Consider the following 17,524-nt stretch of genomic DNA (forward strand, 5'->3'; position numbering starts at 1 on the left):
TAGGGTTGTACTAATCCTTAATAGTATGAAATGTAGGTACAGGTACTATGTAAGTAGTTATGTGTATATATACTGAAAATATGTTTTAAAGTCTGTATCAAGGCATGGTTGACTAAAAGGTTTTCTATCAGATGAGGTGTTTATTCACCTGTCTCCCTGTGGAGAAGTAAATTAAGCATTGTAAGCTAACACAATAGATATCCACTTACACATGAAGTCAACAAAGATGTGAAATCAACAGGAAAGCAGTAGACAGGAAAAATAAGCTGCAGGTGGTTATCTTGACTTTAAGAATTGACAGATACCTTTGAGGATATAAATAGAAAGCAAAGAAAACATTCCTTTATCCTGGGCCTAGGAAGAAAATGGGCAGTGTGTTTACATTCATGGAAGTGGGATCACAGCCAGCCTTGGCTGAAGATGCTGCAAAAGGCTTTGGGTGAGATAAACTTTATAAGACAGGAGATAAACCTAATAGTTAAGTTTCATCTCTAGAAAGCATGTTATGATTAACCTTTTGTTTCCATCATCCTGACTCACTGTCTTGAATTTTTGGTAATAAATTTATCCTCCTTTTCACTATATATAAGTGCTGTGATGTTAAGCAAGATGCTGATCCTGAGTTGAATCATACGATCTGGTGTGTACGCTAGTCCCTTGGGGACAGCTAACTTGGTAATTCTATGGGTAGTTAATATCAGAGGCTGGATATCACAGGGGAACACTTGGGGACTGGGGTGCACCTATTGTTCACCTGCAAAGCAAAGCAAGGGCTGGTGTTGCCCATAGGAGAATGTTTGGGTGGCTCACAGGTTGGTGGTGTTGGGGAGCTGAAACCCGGTTAAGCACAAGCAATCTCCCTCATGATGGAGGCGGCGGGCGAGGGGTAACAAGGTGACTCTCAGGATACCCTGAGAACCATCACAATGCCATCTATTCCTCTTTGAGTATTGGAGTTGCTCCTTTGGTGGAAGGACCCATCCAAAATATGTGCAGGACTCTCCTTCACCCAGTTCCTCCAGCTGTCACCATAACTTCAGATGTATCCTTTGTAGGTGGTTGGGGGGGGGGACGCATATCTAGGGATATACACTACTCAGGGCAAATTGTCTGCCCAAGAATCTCTCCTCCACATCAACCTTCTGGAAGTAAGAGCAGTGAGCAATGTCTGTGGTTCTTGATGAAGGAAAGAAAATGTACAATCCGTTGAAGTCATGATAGAGAGTGTTGCCTGCATGTTTGGATTGCAAGTGGAAACTCCAATCTTGGACTCTCCAGCATAGTTTCCTAACCTGGAAGTTCCCAGAGGTGGACTTCTTTCTGCTAACAGCTATTGCAAAGTGCAGGAAATTCTGCTCTAGAAGGGCTTTGGGTCATCAATATCATTCTCACTTCTTGGCCACCTCTGTGCATGTCTTCTGATGACACTGCTCCTGAAGGTATTGAACAAGATCAAGCAGGATAAAACTGGGGTCTTTCTAAATGCACCAACTTGGCCAAGACAAGTATGGTATCCTTACCTGATTCATCATGCTTTGCTCCTGCCATTACTACGCCCAGCTGCTTGCCATCTGTTATCCTGTAGTCTGGCCAGATTCTCCATCCCAACCTGGGCCTGCTTCAACTCAGAGCTTTGCTCCTTAATGTTTGTTGGAGATAGAGGTTTCCTGCTCGACAGAGGTACAACAATTCATATTAAACAGCAGAAAGGTCTCTGCTAGAGCTAGTCATCTTCAAAAGTAGAGGAGATTTCATCACTGGTTTGTGCACCAGAGTTTTCACCTACCTGTTCTTGATTACCTGTTGGAATTAAGAAGACAAGGCCTTCTGTCAAAGTTCATCTGGCAGCAATCTCAGCCTTCCATTTACCTCTGGAGGGATTTTCAGGGTTTACTTACCTCACAGGGGCAAGGTTCATTGAGGGACTGATTAAGCTATTTCCACAAATAAGAGGACCTACTTCAATTTAGATTTTGAACTTGGTCCTTAATTGCCTCACGAACAAGCCTCAATTTAAACCATAAATTAAATGTTCTTTGCTGCACTTACCTATGAAAATGGCATTCTTGGTGACCATCACTTCTGCCAAAATGGTTGGAGAATTAGAGGTGTTAATGGCAGATTCCCTCTTTACAGTCTTTTTAAAGGAAAAGGTATTGTTACAACCACATCTCAAGTTTCTATGTAAAATTATCATCTGATTTCTACATTAACTGAGTCATACATTTTTCTCGCTGTTTTTCCCTAACCCACACCAATCCAGGGAAGAATATGCCCTTCATTCTCTGGGTGTGAGAAGAATGCTAGTCTTCAATCCGGATAGAATGAGACCATTTAGAAAATCTCTGAGACGGTTTTTCCTCTGTGGACAGATCAAAAGGATCCTCAATTTCCTCACAAAACTTTCAAAATGGGTTTCCAGGTGTATTCTAAATTGTTACGAGACTGCTAATGTTCAGCCTACTTTTGGAGTAACTGCCCACTCTACCAGATCTCAATCTACCTCCAAGGTGCTGTTGAAAAACCATGCCAGATGCAACTTAGGCGTCAGTTCACGCTTTCTAAAACACCATGCCCTGGTACAAACTTGCAGGTCAGTCTCCTGGGACTTTGTGGCAGAGAAGGAAACGGGGGCTGTTCACTTGCACGGCCTATATCCTCAGCACGGGGCACAAGGAGGCCTGGAACTCATGTGCAGGCTGAACGGGCACTGCTACCAAAACCCCCCAATCAAAGGCACATGGGGCGCATGTGCTTCTGAAATGAAGCACCCATAGGGATACACATCTCAAAGAGCTCCAGTTACTGTACAAAGTAAGTAACCTCTCCATCTCCAAGGAAGTTAAGTCCCTCTTGTAGAATTTGTTTATAATCTTTAAAGTTCTCGGTGATGCTCTTTTGTACCTCTACATGAACTTGCAATCAGTTATGAAAAACTTTTTTCTATGTCTTCATCCTCAATTCTCTTCACACACACCCCTCCTCCTTGCTCCCCTGTGCACACACATACTTTCACAAAAATATCAGAATCTTCAGCCTGTATTAGACCAGACTCTCCCTAAATGTGTTCATACTTTTAAGATAGTTTTAAAATAAAATTCTAACTTTGATTAAAAAATAAAAGGAACCCCTCCCTTCCATGGTATTCTAAGAAAATCAGACTGCCTAATAAAATGGTGATAATCCCTATTCATAAATTACTGGCTATTGTGTAAGAATAGAAGTAAAGTGCCAAATGACTATCATTCTAGCAAACGCAGTACTTCCTCAATTAAGCTACATCCTATGAATATGAATCCCGTTATAACCATAATACACAGCAAGGTTTGCATTAGTAAACTATGGCAATGGCAGGTGATGAGCTGAGAGACTGCAGCTTATTATGCACATCCTGCTCATTTTATTTTCCCCTCATCTTCTGACTCCGGTTTGCCTATTTTATCTACCCTTTGCGTCTTGTCATAAACTTACATTGTAAGCTTTCTGGTGTAGGCACTGCTTTTGTTACGTGCTTTTACAATGCTTAGCATAATGGCACCCTGATCCTGGATTGTGCTAATGTGTTACTACTAGGCATATGGCCTTCATGCCATAAACCACCTAAGAAGTGCAACACTTTTACATAGACCCCAGCATGGCTTGTTGCTATTAGACTATGGCACATTATTTTAAATTTCAATTTAAAAAAATATTTGAGTGGTTAATGCACAGATAGGGAGCTGAGGAATAGAGACATTAAAATCAAAAGTATCCACTAATTTTGGGTGCCCAATTTGAGATGCTGAGACCTTATTTTTTCAGAGCACTTATCATTCTATAGCACTTGATATTTGAATCACGAAGTGGATGCACAAATTAAGAAAGCTAGCTCCGCATATGGTTGCCTTTATAACCAAACCTGGAAGCAACACAGAATCTGTCTGTAGACAAAAAAAAAAAGTTTAGTTTACAATACTGTTGTCCTCATGACATTGCTCTGCAGATGTGAAACATGGACTTATTATCAATGGCACATTAAAAATCTTGACAGTTTCCATTTGCAACACTTACGATGACTGCTGGGAATCAAATGGCAGGACTGTGGGTGTTCAACATGGAAGTTTTGGCAAAAGCTGGTTCACGGTAGCAAGACTCATTTGATTTGCACCCAACTCAGATGGACGAGACATGTAATTTGTATGCCTGAGACCCGTCTATCAAAACAGATTCTGTATTCTGAATTTAAGTTCTGGCAACCATAAGAGTGGAGAGCAGATGAAACACTTCAAAGATACTCTGAAACAAAATCTGCATGAGACAAATATTTCTCACTCAACTTTCGAGCAACTGGTGACTGACTGCATCAAATGGCACTATGCCATCAGGGTAGGTGTTCATGATTTTGAGAAGAACCACATTGTGCAGCTGGAAGCACAGCAGCGGGTATGGAAACAACACACAGCTTAAGCAACACAACCAGGCAAATGGCTCTGTGGTCAGTGAGATAAATGTTATTCTTCCAGAATTGGTCTATGGAGCCATATGAAGACCCAATAGTATAAACTGTCCTCAAAATCGGTATGACTAGTGTATTATATTTTTAAAGTACAGCTCCCATTAGCTTCAGTTGCACTGTGAGTGCTCAGCACTTCTGCAAATCAGACCCCAGAGTCTGAAGTCAGATACCCAAAAAATGAAGAACATACAATTAGTGACCACATGTGAAAAGTTTGATTTAATGATAATTAATAATCTGAGCTCTTGTTGTCCTGAGGTGGAGCACGGTGAATTGTTCTGTGTGGATGGTACATGTTCAGTCCAAACACATGTAGGAGCTGTGAGGGGGATGAAACTTGCTCAGTGGGGATGGTGGATGTGCTGTCTGGTCAGCATAAGGAGGCACAACAGACTGGAGCATGCTCAGTGATCATGGAAACTTCAGAGATTTTAACTGCTAGATTTTAAATCTCTACTGAGCATGTGCAAACTGAGATTTTTCTGAGGCTTATGATGTGACCAAATTTGGGAAGGTTTTCACATGAACAGCAAAAGGCACGTCCCTGACAAGAAGGCTTTGTCTCTGCCAAATTTTAGTTTACTTCTTCCAAGCATGGGGGTGGTAGAGCTTCTCAAAGAAAAGGTAGCCAGAATTTTTTAATGTTGCAAAACAATGTATTTTTCCATGAGCTATTTCCAAGAATGAGGCTAACTCTTTTGGCTGAAGGTTTCGGGGGGGGGGAGGGGGGAGGGGAATGGCATGGAAAATTACAGCCCAACAGTTAAAGTTTGGCAAAATTTTAAGCAACTGAAAACAGGATCTTATATTGGGAAGTGTAGGGTGACTTTAACAATAGGCGGTGCAACCAGCCCTACCTGTAATAATGGGTGTTCGTATATGTCCGTCATATATTGGCAACAGTCATTATGTATGACCTGAGCGAGACTACTCACACGCGTAAATTATACACATGTAAATGTTTGCAAGATTGAGGTCTCTGTGTGCGCTCTGTCCACCAGAAAGTGCTCTCTGAGGTTGACAGTCACCTGCTCTATGGAAGGGGTACAAATGTACCACTTAAGCCCTCAAAAGTATGTCTTAAGGGTATTTAAGTAGTGTATAGGGCTTGTGCTAGTCATCCGTACAGGGGTGAATTTCTCTGAGTCAGTCCAAGCACTGTGCTGTCTATTAATTTTATGCCTGCAGATTGTCTTATAGGTCAGGCTCTGCATCAAAGTCTGATTCACTTCCTTCTTCAACAAGAGCTTAGTTTTCAGCTAATCTAGAAATACAATGTTGTCCTTTAGATACCAAAGTCACCCAATTGATGTATTGAGGACAGTAATCTCTTAAAGGGATTTGACCATAAGAACAAAACAGATATTCCTAAAAGGTGCTAGTCTCTGCATGGGATACTTGATTGAGGCTGGAACCCCAAGTGCCTTTAAACAGTCTAGAAATGAGTTGAAAGGCTAAGGCACTTTGTAAAGTCAAAGTTCCTTCATTACTGCTCTCAGAAATAGACACGGGGTTGAAAAGAGGTCCACTCCTTAGTTAAAGACTGTTGCTCATAGTCTGCGCAGAAAACAACCTGAAGTTTCTTAAACCTGGTAGGTTTCCACCTACCAGGAAAAATAATTTGTCTGTGGACAGACTTGGCATATAACATTCTTTCAGGTAAATGGTTGCTTCATTCTGAAATCTTTCAGTTCTGGTAAACATTTCTATTTTAAATCTCTGCTCTGATCCTGTCCATTTAAATGTATCATTGTTTTATTTAAAAAAAAAAAAAAAAAAAAAAAGAGAGAGAGAGAGAAATTACTAAAGATGAGCTGGAACTAAAACCCCAAATCAAAATAACACACATCTGTTTCTCCATTTTCTTGCAACTTGTGTGGTAATTCATACCTGTGCAAAATGGGTGTAATATCTAACCAGCTCAGAATAGTTGTATTCTAGATATACTTTGTATACGTGTAAATGAAGACCCTAACTGCCACGGATGATTAGAGACTAAACCTGGATATGAATTCCCAAGATGGATCACTATCTATAATGGACTGAACCAAAATGGTTAGGTGCTATAGATTTCAAACCCGGGTCCACCAGGTTACATTCTGTGCCACCATGTGCAAGCTCAAATCTCTAAACTACAGTTTATACCCTACAAACAGGGTCTACATGTGTTGACTCAGCAGGATCAGCTGACCAGCAGCAGACTGCTGATTGGGCACATCTTGGTATAATAAAGCTTTTTGGTTTTGCCACACTCCTTGTTTGAGCAGCTAGTCTTAGGCCTATTGCTGTCCAGGCCCCACACTCCTTTGGGACCAAACTCCTGCTCACCCAAACCAGTCTTCTGACCTGCCTGAACCCTGTCTAGCCAAGCCCGTCGCTTGGTCTGCCCACTACCTACTTGCCTGTCCAGGCACCTTGTCTGCTCATCTACTGCCTTCCCCGAGACTGACATCCAGCTGCTGAACCTACCTGCATCCTGGACTATGCAACCTGGTTCTCCCGTTGGACAGTAACCTCACTGATATCTCAGAGAGCCCTGGCTGCTCCCCGAGCACAGCCACCTGGCTTCAGCCCACGTCTTAATTCTGAGGCCTGGCCTGCTCATAGTGGGCCGTGATCGTCATGGATCTGATTCTATCTGAGGTATTTCTGGGACACAGATCACACTAACGCCTGAGCACCTAATACAGTAATTAAAATTTAGTAGTCTCTGCTCTTTTCTCTTAGGTTAGGCAGCTTCTTTTCCTCCCTATTAATGTAATTGCGTATCTTTATTTCAGGTAGATTTCTGCAAAATGGTCAGTATTCTGTCATGCTCTGAAACCAGTTTTGGCTTGGGGTCATTCTTATCTCTTCTAGTCAGCCTTTCCATAGACTGGATCATTAACCAAGAACGTCCTATCTTGGGCTCTTTCAACCTTTGGCCTGAGTACCGCTAACTATGTTGTCTCAGAGTGCTGCTGTCTTCACTGGTCATGAATAGAGAGGTGGTCTCTGATGGAGCCAGGCCCAAAGTTACTGGTTTCAGATAAGGGACTTGAATTAGCCTCAGAGGAATAAGCACATTAGCTGTATATTGTTGCAAAAAGGATCAGCAGCAAAATAGTTAACATTCTTGACTTTAGGGCTAGAAACCTAATTTTATCTTAAGGGAAAGTTTAAATTTTGGAGCACAGTTTTTTGGCAACTGATAGATTTTTGCAGCAGATTTTCAACCATTGACATAAAAACCGTTTAACTAAAATGGAGTGATGTGATATTCTCAATTAAATCAGAAGGGACAACCAGAAAATACAACATGTATTGGAATAAAAGCCAGCCTATCTTCAGAAGTGAGAACAAAGGTGTGATAGGTTTTATTTAAGTTTCCTTCTGTAATTTGAACCAGTTGTTTAATGTTAATATCTGTTTTAGCCTACAGCTGTAAAAGCACATCAGAGACCACTTAAATGGATGCAATAGTGTTTCAAGTAACCCATGATCATATTCTATAGATATCTGAATGGAAATTTTGATGTAATCCACTGAATACAGGTGTTTGAACATGAATAACTGGAGGCCCTTTTGTTGGTAAACCCTGACAATAAACAGAATTATTTCACTGTGGAAACCAGTGCTTTCCTCTGAGCCTGAGTCTGGTTTTCTCTCTTGTACTGTATAGTATAGAAAAATCTCTACTAAAGAGGATAATATTGACATGGCAAAGAATATTAACATACTACATATAGTAGAGATTTTTCTTGCGAATACCAGTGTTGTGAACCTATGTTAAGGCTCAAACTTATCTATATTAAAATTAAATACAAAAAAAAATATACTAATCATTTTATGTTTGCTGCCAAGTTTTAAAGAAAGTTCCACCAGCTTAGTTGCTTGAGTCATTGGCTAAGCACCTGGAGCCAGAGTTTGTTGAAGTGCTGAATGAGTTTTTGACAGTAGTAGCCTCTTCTGAAGGCCACTACTTCTGCAGTTTATTCGTCTAGTTCAGTCCAATGTCTCTCTATTTTATTGAAAGTTAAGAAAGCAATTGGGAATTGAAAAAGCAGAAAGCCTGGTTTCCTCTTCCAAACTATGAATAAAAATATGGTGTCAGAGGATGAGATCTACCAGTTCTAAAATCCTGAAGGACATAGTGATCAGAAGCAATCAGTTCAATTCACTAACTACTGTTAATACTTCCTTTGTTTAATAAGTCAGTTAATTTTAAATCCAAAACATGTTTTGATAAACTTTTTTGCTTATGTAGTTAGCACATTTAAAATAGTTTCTATTAAACTAAACTAAAATAAAGATGCTGTTTTGGGCATTTTAAATTGAATTTGAATTTCCACCCAAATACAGCATTACATAAATTAGAAGTGAAAAATTAACCATCTTATAAATAAGATCTGAATCATTCACCATTTTCTAACATAAAAAATGTAAAAATTTTAAGAATCTGAATACATTTAAGTTAAGCTATATAATTGATTAAATAAAGGTGTACAGATATAGTGTATCCTCCTGGTTAGCAAAAAGAAGCACCACATTTAGTGTGAGGATTATATTTAATTATAACTATGTTTTAATGGTTACCAACCAATTAGAATCAACCTTTCTTTAGGAAAATAACTGAAAAATGCAAATGTAAAATATGACTAAAATCAATTCACCTTGCTTGTGCTGAACTAGATGTAGATGAATATTCCCACTGACTTCCATTGAACTATTCATGTGTAAACTTAAGTATGTCATAAGTGATTGAAGGGTTGAGACTTCAGTTTAAGACCAGAGGCAATGAGTATTAAATAAAATAGAGAGAGAGAGAGAGAGGATGAGAAGGGTAACAGTAAAACATTTTTATATAGACCAATGATGATCAGTTTGCAGGTACTAAATCAATTTTTTTCATACAGATATAAATATAAATTGTAAATATATTAGTAATTGCTTTGGAATTTTCTTCCTTTTGTGGCTTACCAAAGCCTGAGTATGACTACCTTCAACATGATGTGCAAGACCAATATATTTAATCTTGAGAAGGGGATGTGTTGTTTTTGGGGCATGGGAATTTGTTGTTGTTTAATTAAAGAGTTTTGGTGAAGGATGGGTACTGAAGTGGGTAATATTTTAGTCCATACTGCACGCATTATTAATTATTTTTAAATGTGCCCAAGTACACCTGCTGATGGGCATGTAATAACCAAGTCAATTTAACTTCCCCTACCTTCCATTGAACTATTCATGTGTAAACCTAAGTATATCATAAGTGTTTGATAATATGTAATGAAAAATCCATAAAATATTTAAAACTTAGGTATATGAGTAAAACTAGTACTTAGTGGACCAAGAACCATTACTCTATGGGTCACGTGATGATTGTGCCACATGCCTTCTTATTTCTTATACAGGCATACAAATAACTACCTTTATTTCTTGTCAGTCAGAGCAAAAATTTGTTTTAAATGAAATATGTATTTGTGATTGTTACAGCCCCTTTCTCATTCTCTCGTGTAAAATAAAAAATGTAGCACGTGAGTACAATCAAGCGGCTAGAAACAGGATCTGGGATTTTCCATATTTAATATACACTGAACCCCCTAATATATGACATTTTTATGGAAACTGGTTGCCTCGTGACATTTCTAATGAGCTACAAAGTCTTTCACCAGTTTGAATCCAGCCCAGGTCATTAGAGATTAAAGTTGTCCCCCATCTAATGGATGTTTAGTGGTCTCTGTATGAGGTGAGTTGAGTAACTCTCATTTCCAGCTCCTATATCACAAACTCACCATAAGCTCTGAGCTAATTAGCAGATTCTCCAAAGACACTTAAGGACAGTATGGACCAGGAAGATTGAGTTTAGCCCTGTTTCTCCTAGAGGGAGACCTTCCCCTCTCCACCCTCACCACTCCCCAAACTCAGGGTAAGACATGCCAATAACAGAGTGTGTGGGGGAAACTTGCCCTGCTACTTAATTCTTAATGCGACTTAATTCACCAGGACTGTCAAGCCTATGCCTTTCACTATCATAAAATCAACATATTTTTTAAACTAAAATTTACGAGTATATACAAATTATTGGAAAATACACAAATTAGCTCATTAAAGAATTTACATGGAATACCATACAAGAGTTGCACCAAATTTGGTATCTATACATCAGTTTACCCATCTGTAAAAATATATATATAATCATATGCACCTCACATGAGTGTTGTGAGGATTACTTCATTGATGGTATTAAAGTGTTTAAGACTCTCTTACAAAAGATAGTTACACTTCTATGGCATAGTATTAGTACTTAGAAAGAATAAGGACTTTGCGTGTAACAGTTAGAAATGATTGTACAGCATCTTCTCTTTATCTCATTGTAGTTTTCTTGTTCCATCTTCATCAGTAAAATACAATGGCCTTTCTCCCACAATTTAACAGTAATCCAAGCAGATACAATACAGTGGATGCCAGTTATTAGCAACGTCTTGCTTCCCAGCAACATGTTGCCATTACTCAATAAGCGAATAAGCCAATAAGCGAAAAGCCCCCATATTTGTGTGTGTGTGTGTGTGTGTGTGTATGTATGTGTGTGTATATATATATAGATAGATAGATAGATATAGATGTATCAGTGTGGAACAACAATATACTGTAGTGTTAGAAGCATGGCATTGAAATACATTTAGCTATTTCATTTTTGTAAGATACAGTATTAAAAAAATAAACATGAAAAATCCAAACATACAATAATTAGTTTCCTTTAATACGTAAGCTTACCCTGTGTAATTGCTGAAATATGGTAAATTCTGTTCACATTCAGACTCTATGCTCTCTCCCAGTCAGTTGCTTACATGACACATTTATAAAACAAAAAGGAAATGTGTGTGTATTAGGGCTGTTGATTAATTGCAGTTAAGTCACGCAATTAACCCAAAAAATTTATCACAATTAAAAAATTAATCACACTATTAAACAATAGAATACCAATTGAAATGTATTAAATATTTTTGGATGTTTTTCTACATTTTTAAATATATTGATTTCAATTACAACACAGAATACAACATGTACAGTGCTCACTTTATTACTTTTTATTACAAATATTTGTATTGTAAAAATGACAGATAAAATAAATAGTATTTTTCAATTCACCTCATACAAATACTGTGGTGCAATCTCTTTATCATGAAAGTGCAACTTACAAATGTAGGTTTTTTTGTTACATTGTTTTGTTCTTCAGTGCAGTTATGTAAAACTTTAGAGCTTCCAAATCCATTAAGTCCTACTTCTTGTTCAGGCAATCTCTAAGAGAAACAAGCTTGTTTACATTTACAGGAGATAATGCTGCCCACTTCTTAATTATAATGTCACTTGAAAGTGACAACAGGTATTCGCATGGCACTGTTGTAGCTGGTGTCGAAAGATATTTACGTGCCAGATGTGCTAAAGATTCATATGCCTGTTCATGCTTCGGCCATCGTTCCAGAGGACATGCTTCCATGCTGATGATGCTCGTTTTTTTTTTTAAAAAAGTGTTAATTAAATGTGTGACTGAACTCCTTGGGGGAGAATTGTATGTCTCCTGCTCTGTTTTACCCACATTCTGCCATATATTTCATGTTATAGCCATCTCGGATGATGAGCCAGTACGTGTTGTTCATTTTAAGAACACTTTCACTGCAAATCTGACAAAATGCAAAGAAGGTACCAATGTGAGATTTCTAAAGATAACTACAGCACTCGACCCAAGATTTAAGAATCTGAAGTGCGTTCCAAAATCTGAGAGGGATGAGGTGTGGCACATGCTTTCAGAAGTCTTAAAAGAGCAACACTTTGATGCAGAAACTACAGAACCCAAACCACCAAAAAAGAAAATCTACCTTCTGCTGGTGGCATCTGACCCAGCTGATGAAAATGAACATGCGTCAGTCCTCCCTGCTTTGGATTGTTATTGAGCAGAACCAGTCATCAGCATGGATGTGTGTCCTCTGGAATGGTGGTTGAAGCATCAAGGGACATATGAAGCTTTAGCACATCTGGCATGTAAATATCTTGCAACGCCAGCTACAACAGTGCCATGCAAACAACTGTTCTCACTTTCAGGTGATGTAAGCAAGAAGCAGGCACCATTGTCTTCTGCAAATGTAAACAAACTTGCTTGTCTGAGCGATTGGCTGAACAAGACGTTGGACTGATTGGACTTGTAGACTCTAAAGTTTTATATTTTATTTTTGAATGTAGGGTTTTTTGTACATAAGTCTACATTTGTAAGTTTAACTTTCATGATTCAGGGTACGTCTATACTTACTTCCTGGTCCGGATGTAAGCGATCGATCTTCTGGGATCGATCCCGGAAGTGCTTGCCGTCGACGCCGGTACTCCAGCTCAGCGAGAGGAGTACGCGGCATCGACGGGGGAGCCTGCCTGCAGCGTCTGGACTCGCGGTAAGTTCGAACTAAGGTACTTCAAATTCAGCTACGTTATTAACGTAGCTGAATTTGCGTAACTTAGTTCGAAGTGGGGGGTTAGTGTGGACCAGGCCAAAGAGATTGCACTACAATACTTGTATTAAGTGAATTGAAAAATACTATTTCTTTTGCTTTTTACAGTGCAAATATTTGAAATCAAATATAAAGTGAGCACTGTACACTTTGTATTCTGTGTTGTAATTGAAATCAATATATTTGAAAATGTAGAAAACATCCAAAAATATTTAAATATTCTATTAAATAAATATTCTATTGTTTAATACCATGATTAATCATGATTAATTTTTTTAATCGCACGATTAATCGCAATGAATTTTTTAAATTGCTTGACAGCCCATATATATAGTTCTACAATTATGCAACGATATACTACAGTTGTCCTTACAGTAAGCAAAGCACCTTCAGCTGTAAATCCCTATCAATTTTGCACACAGCTTTGTAGCCAATTTCAAAGCCACAATTCTGGCATATCTTGTGGAAAATGTCCACGGCATGAAACTCTTCTTGAAGCAAAGGCACTTTGGGTTCCTCAGCTGATTCACTATCTGCATGTGGCTCTTCGACCTGGGGGTGATCAGCAGCCATGACTATCTTAGATTTCCACATCAGTGAGCTCACCTGCTGTCTTTACATAACCATCAAACCCAACAATGACCTCAAATCCTTCTGCTGTCAGATTATCAGGAATGGCAATGTTGGCCAGGACGTTGATGTCCATCAGCCCAGCACCGTCTGTGGTAGAATAAACCCTCTCTTTCTGAAGCAGTTGTTAACAGTCTGGGGGAGAACAGTGCCTCAAGATTCCTTAGCGAGATGAAGTGCATCAAGGAATATTGTGGTTTTTGCAACATCCAGCACTCAAAGGTGTGCATCAGCATCGAGAGAGGCAATGATATAGACATTCAGATGAGCACAGTATTTGCCTTTGAAGTTTTTAATGACACTCATATCTGTCGGCTGCATGAGTGACGTTGTGTTGGGAGGGAAAAAATTCAACCAACTGTGCAACTGCTCTGCATTGAATGAATGGACTGGACAATTGTCAATCAACAGGCATGTATGACCATCTTGTAGGTGCAACTTCCTGGTCCAATTCTTCTGCCATTCTTGAAACAATGACTAGTCATCCAGGCATTATCAGAGTTCCTGTAGATCACAGGCAGTTTTGAGTGTTCTGTAGGGAAACAGTGAGGGCTCTCACTCGTTTTTCAGATAACCATAAGAGGCCATTTCTCACGTGCCATCCATTTTTGCACACCACAACAATGTAAATGTGGTACATAGCTTTTTTGCCTCCTGAAACTCTTCACCTCAGCATACCAAGGCCTCTGTCCAGAAAGCCCCAGTATATGCGAGTAGTCTTGTCAACACTGAAGATGTCACATGGGTGAAACTCATCTAGAATGCTGGGTAGGATTTCCACCTTCCATTCAGCCTCTATCAGAAGATCAGCATCTTGTTTCTTGCTGCGTTCCATATGTTGAACCATATTGTGTTGGACTTCCCATTGACTGAGCCAATGTCTGAAGAGTTGAACTTCTTCCCCTGCTCTGCTGCCAGCTAGGAGTCCTTCTTTGTTTCAGCATAGGCCTAGAGAGAAGACCACTTTGGCCAAGCTTATGCTGAAACCGGAGCCACAGGGCTTCACCAGTGTCCATCTCCTTGCATTCACACTGATGCTTGCAGCCTCCACTTGTGCTGATCTTGTACTCCTTCAAAATGTCATCGCTATTCTTTAGAATGTGCAAAAGAACAGATTTTGAGATATCAAAGTTGTCAGCTACTTGTACTTGCTTAGCACCGGGCTCATATAGGGACCAGAAGCCAAATTTTATTGGCAAGAGACAGGTCCGTATGTTTGGAAGACATGACATACAGGAAAGATGCGCAACTGTGCAGCACAGTCTTCAGTGTGTTATGAATGCTGAATAAAGCACATGCATAAGAACACAAAAATGGCCATACCAGGTCAGGCCAGTGGCCCACCTAGCCCAATCTCCTGTCTTTTATGACAGTGGCCACTGCCAGATGCTTCAGAGGGAAAGAACAGAATGGGGCAATTATCAGGTGATCCATACTGTGTCATCGAGTCCCAGCTTATGGCAGACAGTGGCTTAGGAACACCCAGAGCATGGGGTTGTGCCTCTGACCATCTTATTCTCCATGAACTTATCTAATTATTTTTTTAACTCAGTTATACTTTTGGCCTTCACAACACCCCCTGGCAGTGAGTTCCACAGGTTGACTGTGCATTGTGTGAAGAAGTACTTCCTTTTGTTTTTTTGTAAACCTACAGCCTATTAATTTAATTGGGAGATCATTGGTTAGTATCTTACGTGAAGGGGTAAATAACACTTCCCTATTCACACCAGTCATGATTTTATAGACCTCGATCATATCCCCCTTAGTTGTCTCATTTCTAAGATGAGCATTCCCAGTCTTTTTGTGGCCATACTATGGATTTATATAGCAACATTATATTTTCTGTCTTATTATTTATCCCTTTCTTAATGGTTCTTACCATTCTGTTAGCTGTAAAGCATAAAGCATGTACAGCAGTAGTCTGTGCACTGTAGTCTTGGAGATGTGCATGAGTATTCATGTCCTGCCTTGGATTCAGAGCCAGCAAATTCATTAAGTGGAACCTCTCTTCTGATAAAGTTGTCAATAAACGGTATTCCAGTTGCTAATATCCAAATTCTGTTAACATGAACGTCAGTGGGATGGGATTGGTTCTTGGGAAAATGTTGATAAGGATTGCTAATAACCAGAATCCAATGTATAATCATTTCTTCTATCCTTTTTAATAACAGTACATAGAATTCATATAGCACTCTACAAATGCTAATTAACCACCCTGTGAAGTAGGTAGATAACGATTACTGCCTTATTTTACATATAGGGAAACTGAAACAGACTGGTTCATTGACTTGCCCAAGACAGCGCAGTGAGTCAGAAAGAAAGTTGGGAATAGAAGCCATATCTCCCAACTTCCTGTCCTATGCCTAATCCTAGTACTGGTATTTACAATACAAACACCAAGAAGAATAAACTATTAAAAACTCACGATAATGCAGGTTTTGGTGAATGAAAGTAGATGGTTTAACTAGTGACAATTTTGTTACTTATTAAAGATACATTGAATATTTTAATGTTATTTCAGTTTGAAAATGTTTGATACTGACCAATACTGTAGTGAGCACAGTAGTAGATCATTAATTCCATTATGGTAATATTCATTATGACATTATGTAGATATTTATGCAGAAAACAATGAATTATATTACAAATTTAGCTTGAATTAATGTCCATTTTATTCATTTATTTATCTTGTTTGAAAAAAATTAAAATTGAAGATTAACAATTTCAGGGGTTGGCTAAACTAACTGGAATGAGCAGAGAACAAAAACTAACAATAGTATTTCAGAGTTCAGCAGTCTGTTATTAACTGCAAGTATGGTAATGTGGCATTATAAAGTAGTTATATGTCTTGAAAAGGAATTTAGTTTCATGCATCTTTGAGCAAAGTTCCAGGTTGTCTGTGCCTTTAGGATATTTTTTGTAGCCCTAAACAAAATGGTAGAAAACACCACTCTAGACTACGATATGTGTATGCAGCTGTGCAAAAGGAGATAATGGTGTATTCAGCTTTTGGCTAAGATTCAGTATTTTTCATCTGTCTTCTGAGGTTGAAACAACAATGCAGAGCAACGCTGGGAAAATACTGTTCTGCTACAGTGATGGCAGCATTAAAATGCATAGAATAGTATTTTTATAATCCCTATTACAGTAAAAGAATTAATATGCCCCTTAGTTGTATTAAAATAGGCAATTATCTCTTGGTGTGCTTGTTTTAGAGGCGTTTTCCTTTCTTTTAAGGAACAATATATCCTGCCTAGAATTCTAAGATCTTAAAAATTTGTCACAAATACAAAGTTTAAAATCCATCCATGTTTATGAAGGATAGATTTTATGTGTTAATAATTTATTAAACAAAAAAGCTATGTTCCCATTAATTTATTCCTGATACCCCCTAAAAACCCCAAAATCAGTTAATTACCACTGGTTTGGATTCTGAAAATCTTCCGTAACAGTTATGGTACTATAAATACCTTAAACTTACTCATTATAAAGATTACATTGAATGTTGTGCTATACGGTATGTATAATTGGTGAAGAAATCTGGAGTTAAAATCTATGATTATTCTGATTAAGGATATACTGTATGTTACTGGATAAATCTGTTATAGTGTTGTACCCTGAGTGTCCATGCGTCTCCCACTCAAGGAAACAGAGGGCAAGGTAACCCCAACCTTCCTTTAGTTACTTCTTATTGCTTGTTTCTAGGAGTCGGAACCTAAGCAGTGTCTGAGTTTCTTGCTCACTGTGCAATCTCCTTTTCTTGTGTAAATAATAGTAAATAGCTTTTGATAGTCGCTTAATTACTAATTAGTCTTTAGTCACAGTGTGTTTCATAGTGTTTCCTTTTTTAGTTATTTATTTTGGCAAAACTTTACTGGTAGCAGATTGAGTTCTTATCGCAGAACAAAAGTCTGTAGGTTTT

This window comes from Terrapene carolina, unplaced genomic scaffold (genome assembly GCF_002925995.2).
Source record: "Terrapene carolina triunguis isolate 2854851 unplaced genomic scaffold, T_m_triunguis-2.0 Scaffold66, whole genome shotgun sequence".
Lineage (NCBI taxonomy): Eukaryota > Metazoa > Chordata > Testudines > Emydidae > Terrapene > Terrapene triunguis.